Raw genomic sequence first — 18410 nt, 5'->3', positions numbered from 1 at the left:
GACATTGGTAGGACCCAACCTCAATATAATCAACCACATAGTGTAGCGCAGGGCACGGGCAAGAGTGCCATTTTGCTGAGATGTTAGTATCCATAGTTAGGAGACAAGACCTGCGCAGCGAATTTTGGCATTTCATACTCTAGCCCCTAAATGCATGGCAAGGTAAACTTCCAGCCATGCCTGAGCTCCCATGAGGACAACCCACGCCCCCAACCGCCATAAAGCTCATTCATCGTTTCAACAGTGTTGCAAAGATGTTTTTCTACCCAAAAGGAATGTGCCCTACAAGGCTGCGATCATAGACAGGTGCCTGGTGTGCATTTTATCTCACACTGGCCCAAGCTTGACCCGGCCCACCACCAGGCGACCATGAGTTATAGCCAATATAACCGACTAAGCCTGAAGATCCTGGAAATCCGTGGCACCAGGTGACCTTCGACCATCAACCCTAAAAGTAACAAGTCTTGAATGTTCAAAGAGAATGGACATATGGCTCGAACGGGAGTAAGTGAAATGTGTGTGTGTGGAGGTCAGAGTACCCCAGAACCTCCTTTGTGCCAGTCTTAAAGCAGCCAGGTGCACAGTATAAGAATTGGCTGGAACCAATGACCTGGCATCCCTTATGGAGTAGGCGGATGCTGTATAGGCGCACACCAACCAACCGCGTGGGATTCTACTGTATGGTATTGCGTCCCAATGACGATGTGTCTCCTCTTAAGCCTCTGCTTGTACCCTTTTACGGCAGAATGTTATTGGCAGCAGAGTTCTTTGCTGTTGCTCTCCCCTTTGTGCGAGATTAAAACTTGTTATTCTTACAAAATCGACTTGGGCCTTTCCTCTATAGCAGGTTGTATTCTCTCTGGTGTGTGTTCAGGGGCGTGCCTTCACTTCATAACAAAAACATTTCACCTTTCCCCATCGAATGGGCTACTTGATTTCGCCGGAACACTGCGCCATTCAATATCGTTGGTTTCACAGTCATCAGTAATTCAAAGTTCACCTCGTTCTGCCTTCCTTCGCGTCTCAGCCAGACATGTGCAGCCTTCAATTGCGCTTTATATTACTGCCACTTCAATCTTTGCTTAACACACACCGCCTTTTATGTCGCTCACCAACTCACTGGCTGTGCGTGTTCCCCTCTTGTAGTGCGATTTCACGAATCAAGGAAAATACCACAGGCTTGGCCTTGCCTCCCCAACTCTGCTGTACACCCGGGAGGGTAGCTGGCATCCTTGAAGCACAATGCAGTCTTTTTGGCTACATGTCTTTCACGGCCTTTAAGAAGCAACAACCTCTGGCAGGGAACTCCTGGGGTCCTCAACCATTTTCTCTCATCCCTCTGTCCATCGCTCTGCTCCAGTAGGTTTGCCTTCGCCCCGGAGGTTCTGCTCATGCTTGTGTTCATCCTTGCTCAGAGTGTGTCTCTATGTTCCGCTTTTATCCGTGTGGGGAGAGTGAATTGGTATCAGATGTATGCACTTAAAGTCAAGTGCCTGACTCTGCCGGACATGTCCAATGAGATTTGCCAATAAAAAGAAGTTAAAATAAATAAAATATGTAAGGCAGGTCGGCCGCTTTACTCTCAGTCTCCCTCTTCCTCGTCCCAGTGTTTGTGTGAAAAAGGGGGAAGAGGGAGTTGGGATGTTGGAGAATCCTATAAAACAGGATGGGTCATGTGTACGGTAAAGGGGGGCATACCGCACCCCACCATCAGTCGCCTCTCACCTACCCCCTGAAGACATTTCACCCAGGTGATCCTCCTGCACTGGTACAAGCCCAGGGTCTGGATCCAAAGGCGGTGGCTGTGCCCTGGCCACCTGAAAGAGAGAGATCCCAGGGGACTACTAGGTGAGACACCCTTTGGTTTCTCACAGTGTCCAGGATTGTTATCATCGCTGCATTCTGATGGAAAAAAGGTGTTGAGAGTTGTTGCCATGATCTCTGCTTCCAAAAGGTCAGGACTTACCCAACTCCCTTGGAAGCAGACCCATAACCCAGGTTCCGAGTGCCAACCAGTCCGAATTGGGACCTTTTGGACCCTGTCCTGGCGCCAGTGGCACCAGGCTCATAAATGTACCCAGTCCCAGCGCTGGAAGCGCTGGGCTCATAATGCTTGGGTGGACTTACCTGCAGCAGACCATGCTGCTTACTTACCTGCCAGTTGAGCCTCTGATCCTCTTCTGTTTGGGACTACTTTTCCTGTTGGGTGGGGCAGGAGCCACTCCCTAGGTTCAGAACACTGGAACTCTTCTGGAAAGCAGGAACTCTTTTCTTACCTAGGCGTGGCTGTGGAAGGAGACATCTAAGCACTACAGGAGGCTATTTAAACCACACCCGATGGATGAATCTTGCTTTGCGTTATTCTGCATCCTCTGCAGCAGAACGCTCATCGTGTCTTCTGCATCTGATCCTGGGCCTAAGGGAAAAAGGCTTACCATCCTGAATCCAGTCTTCAGCAACACCTAAAAAGACAAGAAAGAACAGGTTAGCACTACGGTCTTCAGTGACAGCGCATCTCTTACCTGGTCCATCGGCTGTCACCAACGCCCCGCGCTGCATTCCGGCATCTGAAAGACAAAGGCTTACCTACTCTTCGTGCGCTCTGGAGGTCTTCGCACTGCATCCCGCATCTGAAAGACAAAACAAGGTGCGTTTAAAGACATTGGGGAACTTTAATACTCACGTGCCATTACTCCTTTCCACATCTAACCCAGTGGGTATTTCGGCACCCTGCAGCCGCTCCGAACTTGTACCTGCAAAAGAAATAGACAGTTAGAGCGCATCGTGAAGCAGGCAACAAGCGCTTACTTACGTGCTTCCAGGCGCTTCTATTCATCACACGGGCTCCATCTTCAACTCACTTCAGCCCGACATCCGCCATCGCCGGAACCCTGCAAAACAAGAGACATCATTACTAAAGACTTTTAAAGACATTAGAATTACTCGAAACTTACCGTTCGTGAAGTAAACGACGGGCAGCAGTCCTCTGAAGTCAAGAGGGCTGCTCCCCTTATCCAGTGAAGAAACTGGTTACAGCACCCTGCCCCGAAGCAGATGGAGAGCACGGCGTTCACTTACCTAAGGTGAGCGTGTTGACCTTTGGGGTTCTACAAGAGAAGAGAAAGGGAAGAAGAGAGAGACACCCAATAACCCCAGTTCTTTAATCCCATATTTTCTATCTGCAGACATCTTACTCTTCGAGTCAGACATACAGTGCACAGAGGTCTAGCCCTGTCATGACTCGCGCTCCATGGAAGTTATGGAACCAATGGAAGGTCTGATTCCGTTCCTCCATCTGCGGTCTAGTCTCCCACGCACAGCACGTTACCGTCATGACACATATAAATAGGCGTCACACGCGGTAGCCGATGCGTTGCAACCTTGCTTTACTCGTCAGGTTCGTACGCTAGTGCTTTTCCTTCCTCCTTCGTATTCCATTGCTTCCACTTGTCAGTCTGCAGTTTGTGCTCTTAGCACCTTATCCTTGTTCCCTCTTGGTACTTCCTCCTCTCCTCTGTGGCTCCCTACTTTGTGGACCTTGCTCCTTCGGCTCAAGTGTTTTTCTCTCCCTTGTTGAGCATACTTTGTACCAGTTCTACCGTAGCTGTCTACCAGCCTCCTCTTTCCGCTACAACTGTATCCATCCAATCAGCGCTCAGGATACTTGTGCTAGCCCGACTCCAGCATTGTCTACTGGGAATTGAAGTCCTCTCATCGATTTCAACGGAAAGCCTCCAGACTAAACATCCATCGTGCTACTACATCCAAGCACGCCAGGGTTTTTCAACCACGCTTTTCCCTGGAATTGGGGGCGGACTCCCTGCGAGCCCCTTCTGCCTTGCTGTCTGCCAGCGGGCAGGGTGGCTTCCAGTGGAGCTCGTCCCAAACTCACCAGGAAGGGACTGGATCTTTGGAGAGAAAGGAGAGCCATCGACACAGACGGTTCCTCAGAAGAACCCAGTACAGGTGAGGAGGAAGAGGAGGGTATTTTTCAAACAACAAGAGCCCACCGTGTGTTACACATCACCTTTGAAGATACGGTATTCGCCCAGTCAAGACCGGCGCCTCTGCGGGAATCAGGTGAGCATTACAGAACGCAAAGCCTACTGCAAAACTCCCGCCCAGGCGCTATGGAAACCTCGGATACCGACCAACTAGCCCAGTTACTTGGGGAACTAAGAGCAGAAGTGCATGCAGCCCGTCAGGAAACGAACGCTCTAAGAAGGGAACTGATTATTTCCAAGGAGCGAACAGACGATCTCGCTAGACAATTGCTACAGTCACAAGCCGGACAGACCCCGTTACCCGCATCAGGGGCAAATCTTCCTTCAACATCCTCTATGAATCCAGTGCAGATCAACCTACCTGGGAATGTACCTCTGGCTTCGCCCGAACGATTTTCCGGTGACCCAAAGAGGTTTGCAGTATTTATTAATCAGTGCCGGTTGCATTTCTTATGCCGGCCAGCAGCCTTTCCAACTGATCAAGCTAAAGTAGCTTTCGTGCTTTCGTACCTTAGTGGCAATGCGGCAGACTGGTCGATCCCTCTAGTTAATCAAGATGATCCGGTTCTCCATGATTTTCAAGCTTTTCAGCTCAGTATGATAAAACTGTTCGCAAGACATTCACAGGGGCAGGCCTTGGACAATGAGCTTCTTTCTTTGCGACAGGGTAATCAAGACCTTTTGGCTTATATTGCGTCTTTCAACAGACTGATAGTGGAAACTCAATGGCCTGAGGACAAAAGGATTACGCTGTTTTATAGAGGTCTACGTGGAGAGCTCAAAGATGTGTTAGCCCAAGTAGTGAATCCCCCACAAGACTGTTCAGACTATATAGACTTAGTCGTTCAAATAGATCACAGACTGCCGAACAGGAAGGCCGATCGTTCCAAGTTTGATGCTCGAGTATTTTCCAAACCACCAACTCCTTCCAAAGGAGTAGACTCCGGGGAACCCATGCAAATAGGGGGCCTGAAAGGACCACTAACACAAAAGGAGCGGGAAAGGAGAAAACAGCTGCAATTATGCCTCTATTGCGGAAACTCAGGGCACTTTCTTCGAGACTGTCCGGTGAAACCAGCCAAGAAGGCAGTAGGAGCTGCAGTTACCAAGGTCACAAACTCTGAGCAGGGAAACGACCTCGCCCGATAAGAATAGAGGTCCTCTTGCCGAGCGTTAAAACCAGTTCCGTGACCTCGCATTTCGTGATACCTATGGTCCTCATTAGCCCTGATCATCCGGATCGATTACATGCGATTGAAGCTTACGTCGACAGCGGTGCCATCGGCAATTATGTGGATCATGAAATGGTTTTGAGGATGAATCTAACTCTTTGTCCCAAGGCTGTAAAGGACGTCATTACTACGGTGGATGGTACGGAGATAGCCTGCGGACCAGTAACGCATACCACTCAAGAAGTGACGCTAGTAAGTCAAGATGGACACCATGAGAAGATCGTGTTCGATGTGATCAAGGCCCCTCAGTTCCAGATTATTCTAGGAATACCTTGGTTAGAGAAACACAATCCTCAGATCGATTGGCGGGCAAGAACGGTTCAGTTTCCAGAATGTGTCTCTACTTGTCACCCTCCACCTGGTGTTGCACTGGCAGCAATTTCTTCGGAGACTCCCCAGTTACCTCCCGAATACCTAGAATTCCAAGAAGTTTTCCAGAAGGATCAGGCTAACTCTCTACCTCCTCATAGGTCTTATGACTGCCAGATAGACCCGATACCTGGATCTACTCCTCCTTGTAGTAGAATTTATGCCCTCACCGAGCCTGAGAACCTTCACCTCCGACAATACCTGGATCAATACCTAGCGAATGGGTTTATTCGTCCATCCAAGTCCCCTGCTTCTTCAGCTTTGTTCTTCGTTCCAAAAAAAGAAGGGGACCTTAGAACTTGTATAGATTATCGCGCCCTGAACCAGATCACCGTTAAGAATAGATATCCGTTACCTTTGATCCCTGAACTCCTGGACCAAGTCAGAAAAGCATGCATATATACAAAGCTGGATCTTAGAGGAGCCTACCACTTGGTACGAGTAAAAGAGGGCGATGAATGGAAGACGGCCTTCCGCACCAAGTATGGGCTATTTGAATATCAGGTCATGCCCTTCGGACTTTGCAATGCCCCGGCCGCCTTTCAATATTTTATGAACGATGTCCTCAGAGAGCTCATAGATGTGTGTGTTGTTGTTTACATTGACGACATCCTCGTTTATTCTTCATCAGAATCTGAACATCGGAAACACGTGAAAATGATCCTCGAGAGATTGCGTCAACACAAACTTTTCGCTAAGTTGGAAAAATGTGTTTTCAACGTGACTGAAGTTGAATTCTTGGGATTCATATTATCACCTAGCGGAGTGCGTATGGATTCAAAGAAGGTCGATGCAATTCTCAAATGGCCATCACCATCCTCAATAAAAGGTGTTCAAAGCATGTTAGGCTTTGCTAACTTTTACCGCAGGTTTATCCCCGAATTCTCTCGAATAGTCCAGCCCATCACCGCCTTGTTAAAGAAAAACAAATGTTTTGAATGGTCTACCGAGGCGGAACAAGCTTTCCAGAATTTGAAGACTAAATTTATCTCTGCACCAATTTTAAAACATCCTCGCCCAGAACTCCCCTACATCGTTGAAACTGATGCTTCGAGCCTTGCCATGGGGGCAGTTCTATCACAAAAGGACCCGGTAACCAATCAGTTGCATCCCGTGGCATTTTGGTCCCGCAAATTCTCGCCTCCTGAAATCAATTACACCATTACTGATAAGGAACTTGTGGCTATCAAGTCTGCCTTTAAGGCTTGGCGGCATTATCTTCTGGGGGCCCGACACACTGTTACAGTGATTACAGATCACCGAAACCTGCAATACTTGAAAACCGCAAAAGCCCAATCCTCTAGACAACTCGGTTGGGCACTATTCTTTGCCGAGTTTGACTTCATAATTACCTATCGACCTGGTACAAAAAAATGGTAAAGCTGATGCTCTTTCTCGGATGGGAGTGGAAGAACACTTGATCAACCCTAAACCTATACCTATCATTCCCGAACAAAGAATTCTGGGTGTAATCGCCACACAATCCATAGAGGAAGTTAAGGATAAAGCCAGGCAACTTGTAACTCCAGCAGACATACAGAATTGGCATCTGCAGGGAAAGGACTTTGCAGTGAAGGACAACTTATTGTATTTCCAAGAACGATTATACCTGCCCAGCACAGATTTACAAAAAAAGGTAATCACTTGTTATCACGATTCTTTAATGGAAGGACATCCCGGTATAGCCAAAACCTCAGAAAAGATCAAGCGCTACTTCTGGTGGCCGTCTTGGAAAAAAGATATCAGAGACTTTATAATGTCCTGTGGAGTATGCGCCCAAAACAAGAGTCAAAAGGAAAAACCAGCCGGCCTCTTACGCCCTATTGACATCCCACCTCGCCCTTGGCATACGCTTTCTATGGTCTTCATCACCGATCTACCTCCATGCTCCGGATACAATACGATCTTAGTAATCGTGGACTTATTCTCCAAGATGGCGCATTTCATTCCACTCAAAGGCTTACCAACAGCAACAACTCTGGCCCGAGAATTTCTCGAAAACATCGTCCGACTGCACGGTTTTCCCAGTTCTAATTTCGGATCGAGGTAGTCAATTTATTTCTCATTTTTGGCGAAGTTGCTGTCGGTCGGCTCAAATTGATGTGAGACTTTCGACCAGTCACCACCCTCAAACCGACGGACAAACCGAGAGGACCAATCAAACTCTGGAACAGTATTTACGCTGCATGCTGCAACAAACTGAAAAAACTTGGAAAGATATCCTTTGGATAGCCGAATATGCCTACAATAACTCTGTCCACTCGGGAACTGGGAAGACCCCGTTTTTTCTTTTATACGGCAGACACCCTCGAACCTCGGAGTTGGATCCACTCCAAGATCTTGGAACACCAGCAGTAGACCACCTGCATTCTACAATCACCCAAGCCTTTAAGGAAGCCGTTTCTCACCTTCAAAGGGCTAAGGAACAATACAAGAAAGGAACAGATCAACATCGGAAGGAAGCCCCCCAATATCAAGTAGGAGATCAAGTCTGGTTATCCACCAAATATCTACCTCTAAAAGGACCACGCACATTCAACCCAAGATACCTTAGTCCCTATTCCATCACTACCATAGTAAACCCAGTAGCGGTCAAGTTGGACTTGCCCCCTCACATGAAGATACATCCGGTCTTCCACGTCTCTCTATTGAAACCCGTGCAACCTCAAACCCGACTAACTAAATCTCCAAAACCTATCCTAGTTGATGGAGAACTCGAGTTTGAAGTTAAAAGCATCCTGGACTCCAAGATCTCCAAATCTAAACTATTTTACCTAATTGACTGGAAAGGTTACGGCCCCCAAGAAAGATCCTGGGAACCTGCAGAATATGTCCACGCTCCTCGTCTAATCAAAAAATGTAATTGAACATTTCCTGACAAGCCCAAACCCCCGGAGAAGCCCGGTTTGGGAGGGGCCTTGAGGGGGGGTGCTGTCATGATCTCTGCTTCCAAAAGGTCAGGACTTACCCAACTCCCTTGGAAGCAGACTCATAACCCAGGTTCCGAGTGCCAACCAGTTCCAATTGGGACCCTTTGGGACCCTGTCCTGGCGCCAGTGGCACCAGGCTCATAAATGTGCCCAGTCCCAGCGCTGGAAGCGCCGGGCTCATAATGCTTGGGTGGACTTACCTGCAGCAGACCATGCTGCTTACTTACCTGCCAGTTGAGCCTCTGATCCTCTTCTGTTTGGGACTACTTTTCCTGTTGGGTGGGGCAGGAGCCACTCCCTAGGTTCAGAACACTGGAACTCTTCTGGAAAGCAGGAACTCTTTTCTTACCTAGGCGTGGCTGTGGAAGGAGACACCTAAGCACTACAGGAGGCTATTTAAACCACACCCGATGGATGAATCTTGCTTTGCGTTATTCTGCATCCTCTGCAGCAGAACGCTCATCGTGTCTTCTGCATCTGATCCTGGGCCTAAGGGAAAAAGGCTTACCATCCTGAATCCGGTCTTCAGCAACACCTAAAAAGACAAGAAAGAACAGGTTAGCACTACGGTCTACAGTGACAGCGCATCTCTTACCTGGTCCATCGGCTGTCACCAACGCCCCGCGCAGCATTCCGGCATCTGAAAGACAAAGGCTTACCTACTCTTCGCATACTCCGGAGGTCTTCGCACTGCATTCCGGCATCTGAAAGACAAAAGCTTACCAACTCTTCGCACGCTCCGGAGGCCTTCAGCGCTGCATCCCGCATTTGAAAGACAAAAGAAGGTGCGTTTAAAGACATTGGGTAACTTTATTACTCACGTGCCATGACTCCTTCCCACGCCGAATCCAGTGGGTATTCCGGCACCCTTCAGCAGCTCCGAACTTGTACCTGCAACATAAAAGGACAGTTAGTGCGCATCGTGAAGCAGGCAACAAGCGCTTACTTACGTGCTTCCAGGCGCTTCTATTCCTCACACGGGTTCCATCCTCAACTCACTTCAGCCCGCCATCCGCCATCGCCGGAACCCTGCAAAACAAGAGTCATCATTACAAAAGACTTTTAAAGACATTTGAAGTACCCAGAACTTACCGTTCGTGCAGTTAACGACGGACAGCAGTCCTCTGAGGTCAAGAGGTCTGCACCCTTATCCAGTGAAGAAACTGGTTACGGCACCCTGCCCCGAGGCAGATGGAGAGCTCGGCGTTCACTTACCTAAGGTGAGAGCATTAACCTTTGGGGTTCTACAGGAGAAGAGAAAGGGAAGAAGAGAGAGACACCCAATAACCCCAATAACCCCAGTTCTTTAATCCCATATTTTCTATCTGTAGACATCTTACTCTTCGAGTCAGACATACAGTGCACAGAGGTCCAGCCCAAAGAGCCCACCGTGTGTTACACATCACCTTTGAAGATACGGTATTCGCCCAGTCAAGACCGGCGCCTCTGCGGGAATCAGGTGAGCGTTACAGTTGTGTTTAAAGCTGGGGCGGGGGCGGAGAGAGCGGTATACGTCCAGCAAGACTGAATTTTGTTGAAGTCATCAGTGTATTCCAATGCGTGTGGGTGGGTACCCATGCCTATGGCCGAGGTTCACTGAAGAGGTGCATGCATATGGAGGCTCGGACGGGGCCTAGTATTTGAAATAATTGGGTGCTAAGGTCACCTGGAAGAGCCTGCTTTGTCTTCAGGTGGAATAGAACATACTGGCCTAATAAATCTTCTAAGCGTAAAAAACAGGCTCACATCCTGGACTTTGTTCCAACACCAAATATCTTTAAAGTGCATTCATCCTCCAACCCTAAAAATCCTTAGCAGTAGACAGGCCAACAGCATGGAACTTGTAGGTGCGCAGTCGAGGCGGGCGCAATAGATGGGATAAGCCAGTACATATTTCATGCCCTAGGGAGGCTATCCCAATACCTTTCTTGAGTAATATACCCAGTGGTCGAAGTGTATGAAATTAAGTAGTGGAACTAGGTTCTCTGCTGGCCTGCCCTCAGCCCCCACAAACCCATCACCACGCCCCCTCCACACCCCCAAACAAACACCTGCTGTTTAAGGGAGTTCAGTGCAGCGCACCGAAGTGCATGTTTAAACTTCTTCCTACACTTTTATTTTAAAAGTAAACTGTATTTGTATTTGTTTTATTTGTATAGCGCTGCCGGGCCTGTAGGCATCTGGGCGCATAATGTGATTAGATTGGTTACGTATATTACAGCAGAAATGAACAGTTCTTGGTAGTGCATACAGAGGAATGCAAATTACAAAAAGGTATATACAGTTAGATAATTTACAGAAGTGGCATACTTATTGGGGTATGAAATACAGAGAGAGGAGATTAAGGATGAACAGCAGCTAAATCCTGCTCATAAAGCCATGTCTTTACTTTGTGCTTGAATGAGTGGAAGGAAGGCTCAATTCTCTGTGTAGTAGGGAGGGAGTTCCATAATTTGGCTTCCAGGAATGGAAAGCTGCCCCCCCTGCTATTTGCAGCTTAAATATGGGTACGCGCAGAGAATGGACTTGGGTAGATCTAAGGGGTCGTGTGAACCGAAAAGCGGTTGGATAAGTATTCAGGGGCGCAGTTCGCTTGGCACTTATGAGTCAGTGAGTGTTTTTAGAGCTATTCTTTGGTCGACAGGGAGCCAAAAGGAGGTTCCGTCTGGTATCCGATATGTGTGATTTCCTAGGAATGTTAAATGCAGCCCTAATGGCGTTGTTTTGAGTTACCTGCAGTTTATTGATATTCCTGAGGCTGGTACCAAGGTACAGAGCATTGCAATGGTCTATTTTAGACATTATGAGTGTTCTGGCGAGGGCGACACAATTAGTGGCAGTGAGAAAAGGTCTGCATGCTGTGAACAGTTTGCATGTTTAAACTGATGCTGAGGTCACAGCATTGGTTTGTCTGTTGAGAGAGAAGGTGGAATCAAGATAGATACCAAGGGCTTTTGTAACATTGGACACATTGATGGTATTCCCATCAATGCTGAATGCCTTAAAGGCTGGGTCCAATTTGTTCAGTCTGAAGTGAGAACCTAGGATGAGTAGCTCAGTTTTTTTTATCGTTGAAGCAGATCCCATGGTGAGCCATCCAAGCCTGGATGTCTGCATAGACCTTGTTGAGCACGTTTGAATCAAATACATGGTCACTAAATATAGGGATGAGAATCTGGGTGTCATCTGCATAATTAGTGTAGGCGACACCCAAATAGTCAAGGATATCAAAAAGTGGCTTAGTAAATACGTTGTAAAGGGTGAGGGAAATGCAAGACCCTTGCGGAACCCCACATAGTACTGGTGACCGGAACAGTTTCTTAATATTCAGATATAAGTATAGGAACAGTAAAACTTAAAAGGGAAGAAAAAAAAAAAAAGGCAGGGGAGCACTGCTCCCAACCGTTTCGACCACTGAAGATACCGCCTTCCCTCAAAATGTGCTACATACAGGATGCGTGTGCGCACCAGGCTAAGAAGAAAGCTAGGTGGCTGTTGCGTGTTAAGTGTGCACTGGGTGGTGTGTGGATTGAGTGTGCAACCCAATTGCTACCCTTTACAGTTGTTCAGGTACAAAACAAGTGCTAGATATACCTAGCTCTTCTCTGTGCAATGCATCTGCTAACGCACACAATTGGCTCCGAGTGCAAACCGAGAGCCACCCTCCGCGGTTCTTCTAAGAGCAGTAAATGTGATAACCTACACAGATTTCTAAGTGCAACACATGTGCTAACCTACACGGTCTAGTCTTCCAAAGTGCAAGATCAGGCTACCCACATATCTTAGTGCAAGCCCTTGGCTCTCTACATACATCCTAAGTGTATCAAGAATCTGCAAGAGCAATACCGAGGCTAAGTGCAGTAGCAAAGCTATCCTGATGCATCTTTAATGATAACTTATCACAATAACAATGAACCCACGCTATGTAGCGGGCCCGGGGTTTCATCTAACACCTCCATGCATTCTGCGAGCTATAGTCGGTTTAACTTAATTGAACTATGTGTACCTAAGGACCCAATACCAATGAGATGCAAAAGAAACGGAAAAAAAACAAACAAAAAAAAATTACTCGGGAGCTTGAATCTGGTGCCACCTTAGACCGGAGAGAGGGCGGGGGAATGTTCCAAGTTCAGCAGCCCCCGCGAACCACACCGGTTTTTAGGATAACTACTGTAAATGTATTCAGCTTACATACACAATGTTCAAATGTACTTTGTGTGGTTATCCTAAAAACATTTATTTATTGTTCCATAGTCAATTTAAACACATTTTATAAAAAAAAGTCATCATACCTAAGAAAAACTTCATACAATATTCTTATAAAAACACAATCTCTATAGTTGATTTGGCTGCAAAAAGGGGGCAAAATAGTTACGAATAAAAAAGAACCATGTTCACCTCTGCCTTGTCCCGCCCCCATACTCACTAACCCCGTACCCCCATTCAAACCCCATAAACGGGGCCTCCGCTCGACAACGCTGTGTTGCACAAGACATTAGAACACAGGTGAAAGCAAAGGCATTTAAATCACCACCTTTCGTGTCAATCATTGACTCCCACAGCATGCAGCTGTATGACAGACACCCTTTCCCCTTTCCAATCACCCACCACCTGAGGGACATGCCCAGAACTGTGGACTCATATAGCCGTGCCTGTGTCCATCCCTGGCCGGATCCCCTCATCGCCAATAACCCTTAGATCTTCCCAATGCAGGCTTCATTGCAGAAGCCAAACCTAGAGAACTGCGAGCAGGGCTTCGAGGCGCTCTGCAGTACACACGAAATGAAAAAGCAATCCATCGGCAGCGAGATCTCTCAGATGCGACAGAGGAGTGTTACCAGCAGGGCCCAGTTTCCTATCCTAGCCACATAAAGGGAATGATTGGTGATGTTCCCAACACATCATTAGTTCCCATCCACTTCGACCTCTGTATGGACGGTCCAAAAAATAAAAAACAACAAAAAAGGTGCCATTGTTTCCCCACCCAGAGTTGATTAAGAGGGCTGAAAAGTGATGCACCCACCCCCCTCCCCCCATGTCCGGAAACATTAAGAAATAGAAAGGTGACTTTGTATGACAAAGATACTCTTCGATGACCTTTTGTTTGAATTAGGGGACCTGTAATCCAGGGTTTCTTGTGGTCAAAAAGCACTACATGTTCCAGAATGCAAAGAAACAACAGGAGTGGGTGAGCATCTGCTTAAATTATCCAAGGCAGGTTGGTGTCACATCTACATCACTTTAAGCAGACCAAGACTGCAATACCCAGTGCGCACCGAGAGTTCTGTGAAAGCCACAGACTGGATGGAAAGATGGTGTTTCTTTTTTTTTTAAACTTTATTTACAAAACTATAAAATCACATACATTACAATACACTCCATAAGACATTTAAAGTACTTGAAACCATCAAAACATTTTTTTTTAAACTAATTACATTGAAGCATATAACCACACATAGCCCCCAGCCTAATTCACCACATCCCCAGTCACCTCCCCCAGCCCCTAATTACATAAGTACAACACCAAGTGTAGTATAGGTGAAGAAATGTACCCCAAATTTTCTCAAATAAAACCAATTTCCCTTCCCTTATGTAAAGTGTCCTCTCCATAGCCACCAAGTCATGCATTTCAGTCAACCATGTCTCAATATTCAGAGTCAATACCGACTTCCAGTTCCGCAAAACAATTTTCTTACCGATCATTGCCCCTCGGAACAACCACTTCTTCTGATTAAGATCCTCCAGAGACTCATCACCCCCCCAATATCACCATTTTGAAATCCAAAGCAGGTAAACCCTCAATCACCACATCGCACACCCGACCAACCTCACCCCAGAACAACCTCACCAACCTGCAGTCCCACAGCATGTGCTCCAACGTACCTGCCACATGAATACACCTCCAACAATCCGAGCTCTCTGACATCCCCCTACTCACCATTCTCTCCGGTGTCCAAAAAATCCGATTAAGAATCTTTATCTGTCTCGACCTCTCCGTGAGCCCCAAAGAACATAATTTAACATTTTCACACATCCTGTGCCACGAATCCTCAGAAATATCCGAACCAATTCTCCTACCCCACTCCTCTCTCAGCAAGTCATTACCATTGTAGTGCGACAATCTCTTTATAGATTCGACTGGCCCGGCCACCTTCCCTCCCAATCGGTTTCCTAGTAAACAAACACAGATCAATTTTACTGTCAAAGTCCACAACCCCAATTGCCTGTTTCAGCTTCATATAATCTGAGATCTTAAAATGTTCTATGTCAAAGTGCTGCTACAATTCCCTTGCAGACATCCAAATACCATTCTCAAACAGATCAGCCACCCACCGCACTCCACCCAAAAACCAATCCGCCCAAAAAACCACATTACCATTGATCCGAATAGCAGGATTAAACCACAACGACGCACCAGGTTCTCTAAATGCATCCACACCCAAACATTCACAAATACCTTTCCACGCGCTCCTCAAATTCTCAATCAACGGATCTTTCCCACACTTCTTTTTTGAAACCGAAGTCAAGACCGCCCGCGGAGTCAACGGTCCAACAAAGCTAGTCTCAGCCTCCACCCACACATCCTGCAATTCATCCACGAACGGAACCAAAAAAATCAGACATTAAGGCCAAGTGGTAGGCCCTGAAATTAGGAACCCCTAAACCATCCTCATTTAATGGCAGTTGTAATTTCCACAACTTTAATTTTGGAGGCTTCTTATCCCACAAAAATTCTTGAAGCATCCTGTCCAAATACTTCCAAAATGAAGATGGTAACACCAAAGGAAGCATACCCAGAACATAATTAATCCTTGGGGCTGAGATCATTTTCTGGGCGTTCACCTTGCCCCACAGCGAGAGATTCAATAAACCCCATCTGTCCAGCTCAACCCTCAACCCACTGCATACTGATTTCGTATTTTCCGAGATCAAGTCTCTAACCACGGGAGATAACCACACCCCCAAGTACTGCATCTTATCAGGACACCAACGAAATCCCAGGCCCACCATAAATCTCTTGTCCACAAAAGGTGTCAAAGGCATAACCTCCGATTTAGTCCAATTAATCTTAAATCCTGAGCACAGCTGAAAAGCAGCCATAATCCCTATAAGCGCCGGGACAGACCTCTCCAGATCAACCAGAGCCAACAGCATATCATCCGCAAACAGCCACATTTTTTGTTTCAAACCCCAACTCGAAAGTCCCACCACCTCATCCGCCTCCCTAATCGCCTCAGCTAATGGTTCTATGGCAATCACAAATAATAGCAGCGACAAAGGGCACCCTTGTCTAGTTCCTCTCTCCAGCACAAACCTCCCAGATCGCAAACCATTAGTGTTAACCTGAGCCCTGGGAGCAGCATACAGCAGCCTAATCCAAGAAACAAATTTCTCGCCGAAACCCATCCTTGACAAAACCGAAAAAAGAAAATCCCCAATTTATTCGGTCGAAAGCTTTCTCAGCATCCAACGACAACATAGCACAATCTCCCTGACGTCCCTCCAATTTTGAAATAGTATTCAATACCTTCCTAATGTTACTAGAGGTCTTCCTACCTTTTACAAATCCAGATTGGTCAACATGAATCAGTGTCGGGAGCAGATTTTCAATCCGAATTGTCAATAATTTAGCCAGAACTTTGTTATCAACATTTAAAAGACTAATAGGTCTGTAACTCGCGGGCAGAGTATCATCCTTTCCTTTTTTTTCGAAAAACAGAAATCATAGCATGCCTAGTAGAATCTGGTAGGACACCATTATCAAACGACTCCAAATACATGTCTCTTAAGAGCCAAAGTGCTGATTGAGGGAGCAATCGATAAAATTCAGCTGGAAACCCATCAGGGCCGGGGGATTTCCCCACATTTAACTTACTAATAGCCTTCTCAATTTCCTCAACCGTAACATCCGCCTCCAGTAGCGCTGAATCACGGTCACCTATCCTCGAGAGATCCAATCTATCCATCAAAGCTTCACCCCTCCCGGTCACTTCAGGTTCATTCTTGTACAGATCATTCTTGTACAGATTCACATAAAAGTCTTGAAAAACCTTATTTATTTCACCAGGATGATATGTAATCTTACCATTCCCATCACGAATCGCCGGTTTTGCCCTTTCAGCATCCCTCTTTCTCAGTCTATAAGCCAACCACCTATCACACTTCTCACCCTTCTCATAGTAAGTACATTTAAGATAAAAGTTACATCGGTCTGCACGTTCGACCACTAACCGCGGCCCATCGCAGCGAAGACCCTGTGGAACCAGCCCTGCTGTGACAAGTCCACACAGACCACGAAGAATCCTAGCCCACGACTACATACTCAACCCGAGAAGATGGAGTAACAAGGCTCAAGTCTCAGTATCCAAAAATCACAGCTGATGGATAAAAGCTACCAGCAAGAAGAAGCCAGAGAAAGAACGTGTTCCTGTGACTTGGAATCATCTCAGCCTGGCTTCAAGGGAGTTCATGGGCCTCCATAGTAGTGCCGCCTGCCCTTTACACAACCAATTGTCAAACAATGATGAGTGTATAGTTCAATCCAAGACTACGTCCCCCAGAATGCATTAGGTTGTTACATGAAAGACACCTGTGACACAGAGCCATTGGATTGCCACAGTTACAAACCGAAATAATTTGATTAAAAAAAAAATTTCAAAAAAAAGTGCAACTTCGGATCGTAAATCATAACACAGCGTGCAACAACGTCCCCAGCAGCATGTTTCAAATGCCCGATTTTCAGACTGAAATGTCCTGCTGGGGAGAGAGGTTTCTGCAGTGACGAGGCGGGTGGGATTTGGGGATTTTGACCACCTTTAATGGCGTGCCATGGCACCTCCTATGGCTATTACCTGTTGGGCTCCGCCTTTTACACCCGCATTCTCAGCTGCGGCCATGTCGGTAGGTTCAGCAAGAGGTGAGCAGCCCCTCTAAATAAGCGCACATTACTGTACCATTTTCGCGAAGACGTCTAAACGCCCAATTCTAAGTGAGGCAGGCCAGCTGGCTTTGCGCCCACTCCAATAAGCATTGCGTTATTTCACCTGCTCCCAGGGGCAAGGTGCAGCTGGCAAAAGGCCCCAAATAAAGGACAATATACATGCCTTCCTTAATCCCAAACGTATTCCTCTTCTCAGCCCTTCCCTTGCCACCATAAAGCGTCACTTGCCAACACCGCGAATCTGCATCGCTAGCGACTTGCTGCATGTGATCAGGATCACCTTTACCCGGTCTTGTTGACGCTTTATCCTCCAGCGCTTTGCATGCTGGGTCTTGTAGGTCCACACTCCAGATTGGAAAAACGGGCCTGGCAAAAGCGTGTGTAAAAACAAGCCATCGCGGCTGCCAGTTGTAGCACACTTGACCTGGGGCAAGCCGGTGGCAGCTATTTCGCAGAGGTGGGGGTTGACATGCTCCTTGTCAGTGATCCGCACCTGATTTTTTAAATTTCCTTTTATATTTCTAGTCAGGGCCGTCATTTGGGGGTCGCGAGTGCGCCCTTTGAGGTCTCCCATGCGACCATGGCTCTTTAGTTCTGGGGTGGCTGGCTTTCTTATTAAAGCCCCTTAAAAAAACAAGAAAAAGAAGAAAAGGAGTGACACAAGTCTAACACTTTCAGCACTGACCCTAAATAAGAAATATTAGGAATACCAAATAATGTGTCTTTCTGGAATTCTATACAATAATTGCTAGACTCATTAAAGGTTTATTTCAGGCACACTCCAGGGGGTGAGTCACTGATTTAGTCTGTTCTAAAACGCCTCAACTCAGCCTTTCATCCTTCTAAGGAGTCTAGCAATTATTGTATAGAATTCCAGAAAGACACATTTTTTGGCATTCCTAATATTTCTTATTTAGGGTCAGTGCTGAAAGTG

At 46.8% G+C, this 18410-nt stretch overlaps 1 long non-coding RNA gene across 1 annotated transcript in view; it reads right to left on the bottom strand.

Moving 5' to 3' along the window:
• LOC138504672 (uncharacterized) overlaps window positions 1-17545 on the bottom strand; it is a 120438-nt gene extending 102893 nt beyond the window's left edge. The window contains exon 1 of the long non-coding RNA XR_011279891.1: window positions 17388-17545. This is a non-coding gene — a long non-coding RNA (uncharacterized lncRNA). The remainder of the gene's footprint in view (window positions 1-17387) is intronic.
• Between the last annotated feature and the right edge of the window lie 865 nt (window positions 17546-18410).

The sequence above is a fragment of the Ambystoma mexicanum genome, chromosome 11 (genome assembly GCF_040938575.1).
Source record: "Ambystoma mexicanum isolate Mex_15411 chromosome 11, UKY_AmexF1_1, whole genome shotgun sequence".
In the NCBI taxonomy this organism is placed as follows: domain Eukaryota; kingdom Metazoa; phylum Chordata; class Amphibia; order Caudata; family Ambystomatidae; genus Ambystoma; species Ambystoma mexicanum.
This window is presented reverse-complemented; position numbering and strand designations above follow the sequence as displayed.